This window comes from Lissotriton vulgaris, chromosome 7, assembly GCF_964263255.1.
Source record: "Lissotriton vulgaris chromosome 7, aLisVul1.2, whole genome shotgun sequence".
NCBI lineage: Eukaryota > Metazoa > Chordata > Amphibia > Caudata > Salamandridae > Lissotriton > Lissotriton vulgaris.
In genome coordinates this window covers 547,815,246-547,827,599 of record NC_141695.1, presented here as the reverse complement: position 1 = coordinate 547,827,599, position 12,354 = coordinate 547,815,246, and positions in this window count along the sequence as shown.

Here is a 12,354-nt window from a genome sequence, read left to right as displayed (position 1 = left end):
GCCAGGGATTACTTTTTTTAAAATCGGAAGCGACCCCTTGGGCAAGGGTCGCTTCCTTTTGGGGGCAAATAATTTCTCAGACTTTTCTGCCCCCCCCTGGGGCAGATCGGCCGTTCTTTGGGCCGCATCTGGACCCAGTGGGGGGCAGAAAAGCCCACTAGACACCAGGGATTGATTTTTATTTATAAAGGAAGCGACCCCTTGGGCAAGGGTCGCTTCCTTAGGGGCATACAATATTTTTCAGACTTTTCTGCCCCCCCTGGGGCAGATCGGCCGTTTTTTCGGCCGATCTGCACCCAGGGGGAGCAGAAAAGCCCACTAGTCACCAGGGATTTGTTTTTATTTGAAAAGGAAGCGACCCCTTGGGGAAGGGTCGCTTCCTAGTGGCCATAATATTTTTTTAGACTTTTCTGGGGCAAGGGTTGCTTCCTTTTGGGGGCAAATAATTTCTCAGACTTTTCTGCCCCCCCCGGGGCAGATCGGCCGTTCTTTGGGCCGCATCTGGACCCAGGGGGGGGCAGAAAAGCCCACTAGACACCAGGGATTGATTTTTATTTATAAAGGAAGCGACCCCTTGGGCAAGGGTCGCTTCCTTAGGGGCATACAATATTTTTCAGACTTTTCTGCCCCCCCTGGGGCAGATCGGCCGTTTTTTTCGGCCGATCTGCACCCAGGGGGAGCAGAAAAGCCCACTAGTCACCAGGGATTTGTTTTTATTTGAAAAGGAAGCGACCCCTTGGGGAAGGGTCGCTTCCTAGTGGCCATAATATTTTTTTAGACTTTTCTGCCCCCCCTGGGGGGGGCTGAAAAGCCCACTAGACACCAGGGATTGGGTTATATTTATAAAGGAAGTGACCCCTTGGGCAAGGGTCGCTTCCTAAGGGGGATAACATATTTTTTCAGACTTTTCTGCCCCCCCTGGGGCAGATTGGCCATTTTTTGGCCGATCTGCACCCGGGGGGGGGGGCAGAAAAGCCCACTAGTCACCAGGGATTTGTTTGTATTTTGAAAAGGAAGCGACCCCTTGGGGAAGGGTCGCTTCCAGGGGGCATTATAAATATTGTAGACTGTTCTGCCCCCCCTCAACTTTTTTTACCGTTTCTGGACCCAGGGGGGGATAGAAAAGCCCACTAGACTTCAGGTTTTTTTTTTATAGGGAGCGACCCCTTGGCCAAGGGTTGCTTCCTTGTGCCCATTTCAAAAGTATGTTCTGCCGTGTCTTTATTTGGGCTCTCTGCCCTCCGTAGGGTTGCTTCCAGGGGGCCCACGTTTATAATGATTTATAATCTCCCCCCCTTGGGGATAGACCCCCCATTTGTGACATAGCCTGTTGTAATGTGTGTTGTTTTTGTTTCTTCTAATGTGTATTGTTTTTTTTTCTCTTTAGAGTGTTGCAGTGTGCGGTTCCGTTACTGGTGGTTCTGTTGTTCTGCTGTTTCTGTAGTCGTATGTGTTTGGCAAGAGACCTCTTTTTTGTTCAATTGTACTGTGATTGTATTTTTTTGCAAAGTGTGTATTAAAATACGAGTATGTTTGGTTTCTGTTTGTTGTGATTGTAAAACAAGTTTTGCATTTGTTTTTGATGTGTCCTTCTGTAGATGTAAGTTTTTTTTCTTCTTCTTTCTAGTGGGATATCGTTGCCTCTTTGCTGTGTCTTTGCAGAGTAGGTGCTGGTGAGTGTAGGTGTGTCTTGTAAGTGAATTGTATATATTTTCTAAATTAGTTTTTTTTTAAAAAGGCTTACATTTTTTATCTTACTTTGCGCAGTGTTGGGGTTGTTGAGTTGTTTGTGCAGACTCCTTTATTTGTAAGGATAATGGCTAGCCGCCGGATTACTGCTCAGCAAGTTGTTGGATTGCTTTTTGATTCTTCCTCTGACCATGGTCCAGAGTCTGACTCTGATTCTGATCCAGAGGTGGGAGGTGAAGATTCAGGTAGTGAGTTTTCTCTACACATGGCTTCATCTGATGATGAAGACACTCTGAGTGCTGATGAAGCTACTTTTGGTGTGGATGATGTGCCTGTGGTTGCGGAGGACATTGCTGCGCCTGTGGTTGCAGAGGGCATTGTTGTGCCTGTGGTTGCGGAGGACATTCCTGTGCCAATAGTGTGGCAAGAGACATCTGGGCTGCAGCCTGGGGTTGCTAGACTTCCAGTTGGTGCAGTGAGACGAGAGGCAGCTGGGCGGCAGCCTGCGGCTGCAAGACTTGATGTTGAAAGTTCTGACCTCTGGGTTGCACCAGGCATGGTGCAGCCGGCATTGCCTGAATTTACTGGTGTTCCAGGGGGTAGGGTGAACACTGAAAACTTTTTGCCTATTGATTTTTTCAAGTTGTTTATGGATGATGTGTTTTTTGGCAGAGATTGTAGAGCAGACTAATTTGTATGCTGAAAATTTTTTGAGGGTGAACAGTGCCAGCCTTAAGCCCCACGCTAGAGCTACCCGGTGGACTCCCACAAATTTGGAGGAGATGAAAAAGTTTTTGGGTTTAACTTTTTTGATGGGCTTGCTTAGGAAACCATCAATGGCTTCATATTGGTCTACTAGTCCCTTGATGGCAACAGCTATATTTCCGGCAGTCATGAGTCGTGATCGGTATTTGCTTCTGCTTCGCATGATGCATTTTGTTGACAATAGTCTTGCTTTGCCACGAGATCACCCTGATTGTGACCGTCTTTTCAAGATTCGGCCTGTCATTGATCATTTCGTTGATCGATTTTCTGAGATCTTTTATCCTGGGAAAGAAATTGCAGTGGACGAGTCTTTGCTGTTGTTCAAAGGCCGCTTGGTATTTCGGCAATACATTCCTAGTAAGAGGGCACGCTATGGAATCAAACTGTATATGCTGTGTGACAGTGAGACTGGATATGTCTCTAATTTCAGGGTGTATACTGGTAAGGAATCCAGGATTAACCCCCCTGGTTGTCCGTCGACTTTTGGAGTGACTGAGAAAATTGTGCGGGAACTTGGTTGTGGATTTTTTAACAAAGGCCATCATTTGTATGTCGATAACTTCTACACTGGTGTGCGGTTGTTCAGGGAATTGGGCAAAGTGGACACTGTTGCTTGTGGCACGATCCGCTCAAACCGTAAAGGTTTCCCAAAAGAACTTGTGTGTCAGAAGCTTGCTCAGGGACAGTGTAGTGCATTGCGTTGTGAGCCTTATATGACGACCGTGCGACGCAGGTGAGTGTGACCCACTTGTGGGACACCCCCGCGCTGCACAGCCACCAGCTGCTGCGTGTGCCCCTTTGCCTGCCCTCTGCCTCGCTGCCTGCCTCGTTGCCGGTTGACGGCCGACTCCGCTGTTGTTGTTTTTGCCTTGTTTTTACTTTCATTTGTGCCTGTATTCTATTTCTGTGCCCGTGTTAGCGTCCTGTTCTCCTTTTGCATTGTTATTGTTTTGTTGCCGTACCAGCGTTTTCCTTCCTGTTTGCCCGCCTACCTCGCCGCCCTCCGTCTTCCCTCCCCGCTTCCCGCCACCACCGCAGACCCCGCCCCTTTTTTCCTTCTGTTCCCTCCCCGCTCCCGCCTCCCAGCTGCCCCGCCCACCCGAGCACTTGGCCTTATATGGCGACCGTGCGACCCAGGTGAGTGTGACCCACTTGTGGGACACCCCCGCGCCGCACGGCCACCAGCTGCTGCGTGTGCCCCTTTGCCTGCCCTCTGCCTCGCTGCCTGCCTCGTTGCCGGTTGACGGCCGACTCCGCTGTTGTTGTTTTTGCCTTGTTTTTACTTTCATTTGTGCCTGTATTCTATTTCTGTGCCCGTGTTAGCGTCCTGTTCTCCTTTTGCATTGTTATTGTTTTGTTGCCGTACCAGCGTTTTCCTTCCTGTTTGCCCGCCTACCTCGCCGCCCTCCGTCTTCCCTCCCCGCTCCCCGCTTCCCGCCACCACCGCAGACCCCGCCCCTTTTTTCCTTCTGTTCCCTCCCCGCTCCCGCCTCCCAGCTGCCCCGCCCACCCGCGCACTTGGCCTTATATGGTGACCGTGCGACGCAGGTGAGTGTGACCCACTTGTGGGACACCCCCGCGCCGCACGGCCACCAGCTGCTGCGTGTGCCCCTTTGCCTGCCCTCTGCCTCGCTGCCTGCCTCGTTGCTGGTTGACGGCCGACTCCGCTGTTGTTGTTTTTGCCTTGTTTTTACTTTCATTTGTGCCTGTATTCTATTTCTGTGCCCGTGTTAGCGTCCTGCTCTCCTTTTGCATTGTTATTGTTTTGTTGCCGTACCAGCGTTTTCCTTCCTGTTTGCCCGCCTACCTCGCCGCCCTCCGTCTTCCCTCCCCGCTCCCCGCTTCCCGCCACCACCGCAGACCCCGCCCCTTTTTTCCTTCTGTTCCCTCCCCGCTCCCGCCTCCCAGCTGCCCCGCCCACCCGCGCACTTCGCCTTATATGGCGACCGTGCGAACGCGCAGCGGGCGCGCCGATTGTGCGCCGAAGGCGCGCCAAAGGTAAGCCCGTCTGTGCCCGTCCGCGACCGGATCGCGACCAGCGCCAGGGCCCCTGGCCCACGAAGACCCCGACCTACCCGCCTGACGTACTCCGCCGCCACCCTCATCGCAGCTGCCACGCCTGCAAATTCACCTGCATCCGGACCTGCCCCGCACCAGCACCCGCCAAGTCGAACACCACCAGCACCCACCTCAAGTGCATCCTGCTCAACACCCGCTCCGTCCACAGACACGCCATCGAACTCTGGAACCTCCTAGACGCCACAGCCCCAGACGTTGCCTTCCTCACAGAGACCTGGATGAATGCCTCTTCAGCTCCCGACATCGCCATCGCTATCCCAGAGGGCTACAAGATCGTCCGGAGGGACCGCAACGCCAACCAGATGGGAGGAGGCATCGCCATCATCCACAGGAACACCATCCGTCTCACGACCAACACCGACTACACCCTGACCACCGCCGAACACCTGCATTTCCAGATCCACACCGACCCGAACACCACCCTCAGAGGCACCCTGATCTACCGACCCCCGGGACCACCCACACAATTCAGCGAGGACATCGCCGACTTCGTCAGCCCGCATGCCCTCCCCTCCGCCGACTACATCCTCCTGGGGGACCTCAACTTCCACCTGGAGAACAACAACGACCGCAACACCAGCACCCTGCTCGACAACCTCGCCAATCTTGGACTCAAGCAGCTGGTGTCCACCCCCACCCACCTCGCCGGACACACACTCGACGCAGTCTTCTCATCCTGCAAAGACATCGTCTTCAACCACGCCACCGGACTCCACTGGACGGACCACAGCTGCGTCCACTTCACCTTCAAGAGAACGACGACCCACCACCACCAGCAACAGGCCGCCCGCAGAAGCTGGAACAAGATCACAGCAGACCAGCTCGCCACCTCCCTGAGCCAGCACCCTCCTGCCAGCTCAGCGAACCCCAGCCAGGCCGCCGACAACCTCACAAAGTGGATCAGCAACTGCGCAGACGAACTCGCCCCGCTGAGGACCCCGCCCAGCAGACCCGGCAGCAAGAAAGCCCCGTGGTTCACCGACGAACTCAAGAGCTCCAAGAAGAACTGTCGAGCCCTCGAGAAAGTCTGGAGAAGGGAACCTACACCGGACAACAGGACCACCTTCAAGCTGGCCACCCGGAAGCACCACCAGCTGATCCGCGCCGCCAAGAAAACTGCATTCAAGGACCGGCTGGACAACAACGCACACAACTGCAAGGAACTCTTCAACATCGTGAAAGAGCTATCCAACCCCAGCGCAGGAAACAACGACATCACCCCATCGCAAGACCTCTGCAACTCCCTCGCTTCATACTTCCACAACAAGATCGCGGACATACACAACAGCTTCAACAACCAACCAACGCACACCAAGACCGAACAACCACCCCCCTCCACCACCCTCCACGCCTGGGCCCCGATCAGCACCGAAGACACCATCCGCACGATGAACTCCATCCACTCCGGATCACCGACCGACCCCTGCCCTCACCACGTCTTCAACAAGGCTGACGCTGTCATCGCACCCCACCTGCGAGACATTATCAACACATCCTTCGACACCGCCACCTTCCCTGAGAGCTGGAAGCACGCCGAACTCAGCGCTCTACTCAAGAAACCCACAGCGGACCCCACCGAACTCAAGAATTACCGCCCCATCTCGCTCCTCCCGTTTCCAGCCAAAGTCATCGAGAAGACCGTCAACAAGCAGATGGCCGCCTTCCTCGAGTCGAATGGATCCCTCGACCCCTCACAGTCCAGCTTCCGAGCCAATCACAGCACCGAGACCGCCCTCATCGCCGCCACCGATGACATCCGAGCCCTGATGGACAACGGAGAAACAGCGGCCCTCATCCTCCTAGACCTCTCCGCGGCATTCGACACGGTCTGCCACCGCACCCTAGTACAGCGCCTCAGCAACGTCGGAATCCAGGACAAGGCTCTGGAATGGGTCATCTCCTTCCTCGACGGAAGAACACAGAGAGTCCGCCTACCACCGTACAAGTCAGAAGCCACCGAAGTCATCTGCGGCGTCCCTCAAGGATCCTCGCTGAGCCCCACCCTCTTCAACGTCTACATGAGCCCCCTCGCGGCCATCGCACGCCAGCACAACCTCAACATAATCTCCTACGCCGACGACACCCAGCTGATCCTCTCCCTGACCAACGACCCCGCCACCGCCAGAGCCAACCTGCACGAAGGGATGAAAGAGGTAGCCGAGTGGATGACGACCAGCCGCCTGAAACTGAACTCGGACAAGACGGAGGTCCTCATCCTGGGCCCCTCACCCTCCGCCTGGGACGACTCCTGGTGGCCTCCCGCCCTGGGCACCGCACCCAAACCGACAGACCATGCACGCAACCTGGGCTTCATCCTGGACTCCTCCCTCTCCATGACCAGGCAAGTCAACAACGTTTCCTCGGCGTGCTTCAACATCCTACGCATGCTACGGAAGATCTTCTGGTGGATCCCCACCGAGACCAGGAAGACCGTCACCCAGGCCCTCGTCACTAGCCGACTGGACTACGGCAACGCCCTCTACGCCGGTACCACCGCCAAGCTCCAGAAGAGACTCCAGCGGATCCAGAACGCCTCAGCCAGACTCATCCTCGACATCCCACGAACCAGCCACATCTCCGGACACCAGAAAGACCTTCACTGGCTCCCCGTCAACAAAAGAATCACCTTCCGCCTCCTCACCCACGCACACAAAGCCCTACACGACCAAGGCCCGAGCTACCTCAACAGCCGAATCAACTTCTACGCTCCCAAACGCCACCTCCGATCAGCCAACCACGCCCTCGCCGCCGTCCCCCGCATCCGAAGAGCGACTACAGGAGGAAGGTCCTTCTCCTACCTGGCCGCCAAGACCTGGAACTCCCTCCCGACCGACCTGCGCCTGACCCAAGACCACCTCTCCTTCAGGAAGAAGCTGAAGACCTGGCTGTTCGAGCAGTAGCGGCACCCCCCCCCCCACCCCCAGCGCCTTGAGACTCTACGGGTATGTAGTGCGCTTTATAAATGTCATTGATTGATTGATTGATTGAGGAGCTTCTAGCTGTGAAGTTTTCAGACAGGAGAGATGTCTACATGTTGACTACAATACATGATGAAAGCACTGAACCGGTGACTATTTGGGGTCAGGTTGCAGAAGTGCGCAAACCTGTGTGCATAATGCACTACAATAAGTACATGGGTGGTGTTGACAGAGTGGATCAGAGGTTGGAACCGTATGCTGCTCTTTGTAAGGCTTACATTTGGTACAAGAAGTTGGCTATCCATCTTTTCCACTTGGCAACCTTTAATGCTTTTGTTGTGTTCCAGAAATCTTGTCCCCAGTCAAAGTTGTCTTTTGAAAAGTTTCAGGAGTCTGTAATAGGCAGCCTTGTTTTAGTGCAACAGGCAAGTGTTCCTAGAGTTGGAGTGGTGGAGGATATTGCCAGATTGAAAGATCGCCACTTTCCTGATACAATTCCTCCTACAACCTCAAAAGACTTTCCCAGTCGGAGATGTAGAGTCTGTTGGCGAAGAGGTTTGCGGAAGGAGGTTCGTATGTACTGCCCTGACAGCCCTTCAAACCCCGGGCTGTGTGTACCTGCTTGTTTTAGATTGTACCACACGCAAAAGAATTTTTGGGAGTATCAATGAGTGGTAAAGTGAACTGGTTGGTCTTATTGTTCAGTTTCAAAGTTTGCATTTGTGTAGACTTTTTAGTTTAGTTGTTGAGTTAGTAGATTTGTATCAATTTGCAATTTGTTTTTGTTTTTCTTTTATTTTCAAAAGAAACTAAAGTATGATGTTGGTTTGCGTGTAGTGTCCATTGTCTGACGGTGTGCATGGTTTGGCGCTTGGCTGCCGGTGTCTGTGGAATGGTGCTTGTCTGGCGGTGTCTGTGGACTGGTGCTTGGCTGGCGGTGTGCGTGGTCTGGTGTTTTGTTGGCCGTGTGCGTGCTCTTGCGCTTGCCTGGTGTTGTGTTTGGATTTGTCCTTGGCTGGTGGTGTGCGTGGAGTGGTGCTTGGCTGGTGGTGTGCGTGGAGTGGCGCTTGGCTGGTGGTGTGCGTGGGGTGATACTTGGCTGTCTGTGCTCGAAGTGGTGCTTGGCTGGCGGTGTGTGTGGAGTTGCGCTTGGCTGGTGGTGTGTGTGGAGTGGCGCTTGGCTGGTGGTGTGTGTGGAGTGGCGCTTGGCTGGTGGTGTGCGTGGAGTGCTACTTGGCTGTCTGTGCACGGAGTGGTGCTTGCCTGGCGGTGTTTGTGGAGTGGCACTTGGCTTGGGGTGTGCGTGGAGTGGTGCTTGGCTGGTGGTGTGTGTGGAGTGGTGTTTGGCTGGTGGTGTGTGTAGAGTGGTGTTTGGCTGGCGGTGTGCATGGACCGGTGCTTGGATGGTGGTGCGCGTGGAGTGGTGCTTGGCTGGCGGTGTGTGTGGAGTGGTACTTGGCTGTCTGTGCACGGAGTGGTGCTTGGCTGGCGTTGTGTGTGGAGTGCCGCTTGGCTTGCAGTGTGCGTGGAGTGTTGCTTGGCTGGTGGTGTGTGTGGAGTGGTACTTGGCTGTCGGTGTGCGCTGAGTGGTGTTTGGCTAGTGGTGTGCATGGTCTGGTGCTTGGATGGTGGTGTCGGTGGACTGGCGCTCGGCTGACGGTGTGTGAGTAGTTACTTTCTGTTGGTCACTACACACACTGCTAGGTGAGTGACACTCCACGCAGTCCATCATTTTGTGTTGTTGCAATGTCAGAATTGTGGGCGTGTGAAAGTGATGGGCCCTTGAATGGCGCTGTCTGCTGGTGTGAGTGTTGAAATGTGATGGGTCCGCGGCTGGCGGTGTGAATGTTTTGTATGTGTCACACGTACGAAAGGTGTATGAATGGCTTGTAAAGAGGTTGGTGCCTTGACGTGGCTTTACAGCTCACGAGCTGTGAGTCAGTGGTTCAGTTTATCATACTTTCAAATATACGCAGTGTATTTCATTTTTTTGAAATTACTTGCGAATACAATTGTATGTACTGAATCATCACTCACCCTCGTGCCAAATCCAACCAGAATGTGTGTGTGCTTGCGGATTAGATGGCTGTGCAGTAATGTTTGTCTTTTATCTCTTTCTGAAGTAGGGTGTACCTTGTCCCTTATTGTGATTATTGTAATGTGTTGCTGTTCTTTCCGGATGGTGTCAATGGTCTGGTTTGTATCAGTTATGAAAGGCGCGTGAATGGCCTGTAAAACGGTTGGTGCCTTGTCGTGGCTTTACAGCTCACGAGTTGCGAGTCACTGGTTCGGTTTTTATGCATTTATTTATTGACAGAGCATTTTATTTTTTAAAATATCTTGTTAATAAAATTTTATGTACTGAACCATCACTCGCCCTCGTGCCAAATCCAACCTGTATGTGTGTGTCTTTGAGGAATAGTTAGCCGTGCCTTGAATGTTTGACTTTTGAGTAACTCTGTTACTGTGTACATTATAGCTATAAATAACTTACAAAATTTAGTTATTATTGTTAAACCATGGAAGTATATGGTCATGTCTTTCTGGTGAAGTCTATTGGTGATTTTTATCCAGAATCTCCTGCAAACTTGAAATTGTCTGTTACAATTTCCTTGAATCACACGCTCTCAAATTGAAAACTTAATTCTCCACGCAAGTGAGGTACCATTTTTATCGGGAGACCTGGGGGAACGCTGGGTGGGAGGAAATTTGTGTGAGCCTAGTGATGCCACGCTTTCCCACACAAAAAAAGTGTGAAAAAACAGATTGACATTCAATACCACCAGCTTTTACAAGAGGGGTTACCTGGGTTTTTGACCCCGTGCGAGACGGCCATCTAGGGAAACCTACCAAACCCACACATTTCTGAAAAGTAGACACCCGGGGCCTTCCAAGGAGGTATGGCTTGCGTGGATCCTCCAACGTTCCTTTACCCAGAATCCCTTGCAAACCACAATTTTTGCAGGACAAATCAGTTTTTACACACTTTTTTGCGTGGGAAAGCGTGGCGTCACTGGGCTCTCACAAATTTTCTCCCTCACCTTAAAATTAGGTAAAAATATAACTTTTCCAAACTTTTTTGCGTGGGATCTCCGTGCCGGCAAAAATGTCCTACCACCCAGCGTTCCCCTTGTTCTCCCGAGTAAAAGGATACCTCACTTGTGTGGGTGGGCCAAAGGCCTGTGTCTAAGGCAGGGGGCTTAATTTGTAAAACTCAAATACTACTTTTTTTAAATTCATTTTCGGACTGTTCTGCTTTGGGGCACCCACATAAGTGAGGTATCCTTTTACTTGGGAGACCAAGGGGAACGCTGGGTGGTAGGACATTTTTGCCGGCACGGAGATCCCACGCAAAAAAGTTTGGAAAAGTGATATTTTTACCTAATTTTAAGGTTTGCAAGGAGTTCTGGGTAGGAAAACATTGGGGGACCTACGCATGCCATACCTCCCTGGACTCCCCCGGGTGTCTACTTTTCAGAATTGTTTGGGTTTTGTAGTTTCCAAAGAATACCACCGAGCCCCGGGCCAAAGACTCAGGTCCCCCCCCTAAAAATCAAGGTTGTTTTGCATTTGGGTATTGTAAATTCACCACCGTACAATTTGAACCGTTTCCTGTTGCAGCCACTATGCCTACCCATGCAAGTGAGGTACCATTTTTATCGGGAGACCTGGGGGAACGCTGGGTGGGAGGAAATTTGTGTGAGCCCAGTGATGCCACGCTTTCCCATGCAAAAACGTGTGAAAAAAATGATTTTTTTTAGCTCAAATTGAGGTTTGCAAGGGATTCTGGGTAAAGGAACGTTGGAGGATCCACGCAAGCCATACCTCCTTGGAAGCCCCCGGGTGTCTACTTTTCAGAAATGTATGGGTTTGGTAGGTTTCCCTAGATGGCCGTCTAGCACGGGGCCAAAAACCCAGGTAACCCCTCTTGCAAAAGCTGGCGGTATTGACATTCAATACAACCAGCTTTTGCAAGAGGGGTTACCTGGGTTTTTGGCCCCGTGCTAGACGGCCATCTAGGGAAACCTACCAAACCCATACATTTCTGAAAAGTAGACACCCGGGGGCTTCCAAGGAGGTATGGCTTGCGTGGATCCTCCAACGTTCCTTTACCCAGAATCCCTTGCAAACCTCAATTTTTGCTAAAAAAAATCATTTTTTTCACACTTTTTTGCATGGGAAAGCGTGGCGTCACTGGGCTCACACAAATTTCCTCCCACCCAGCGTTCCCCCAGGTCTCCCGATAAAAATGGTACCTCACTTGCGTGGGTAGGCATAGTGGCTGCAACAGGAAACGGTTCAAATTGTACGGTGGTGAATTTACAATACCCAAATGCAAAACAACCTTGATTTTTGGGGGGGGGGGCACCTGAGTCTTTGGCCCGGGGCTCGGCGGTATTCTTTGGAAACTACCAAACCCAAACAGTTCTGAAAAGTAGACACCCGGGGGAGTCCAGGGAGGTATGGCATTGCAATTGGGTATTGTAAATTCACCACCATACGATTTGAACCGTTTCCTGTTGCAGCCACTATGCCTACCCATGCAAGTGAGGTACCATTTTTTCCGGGAGACCTGGGGGAACGCTGGGTGGGTGGAAATTTGTTGATCCACGCAGATTCCAGAACTTTCCACCACAGAAATGTTAGGAAAAAGTGTTTTTTTTGTCAAAATCTTAGCTTTGCAAGGGATTCTGGGTAACAAAACCTGAGGGCAGGCAGATGAGTCACCCCATCCTGAATTCCCCTGGGTGTCTACTTTTTAAAAATGTATAGGTTTGCTAGGTTTCCTTAGGTGCTGGCAGAGCTAGGGCGCAAAAACAAAAGGTAGTCTTTTTGTCCAAAAAGTGCAAAATTTTACTGGGAAATTGAGGTGCGACCATGTTGCGTTTTGCGCTGTTTCATG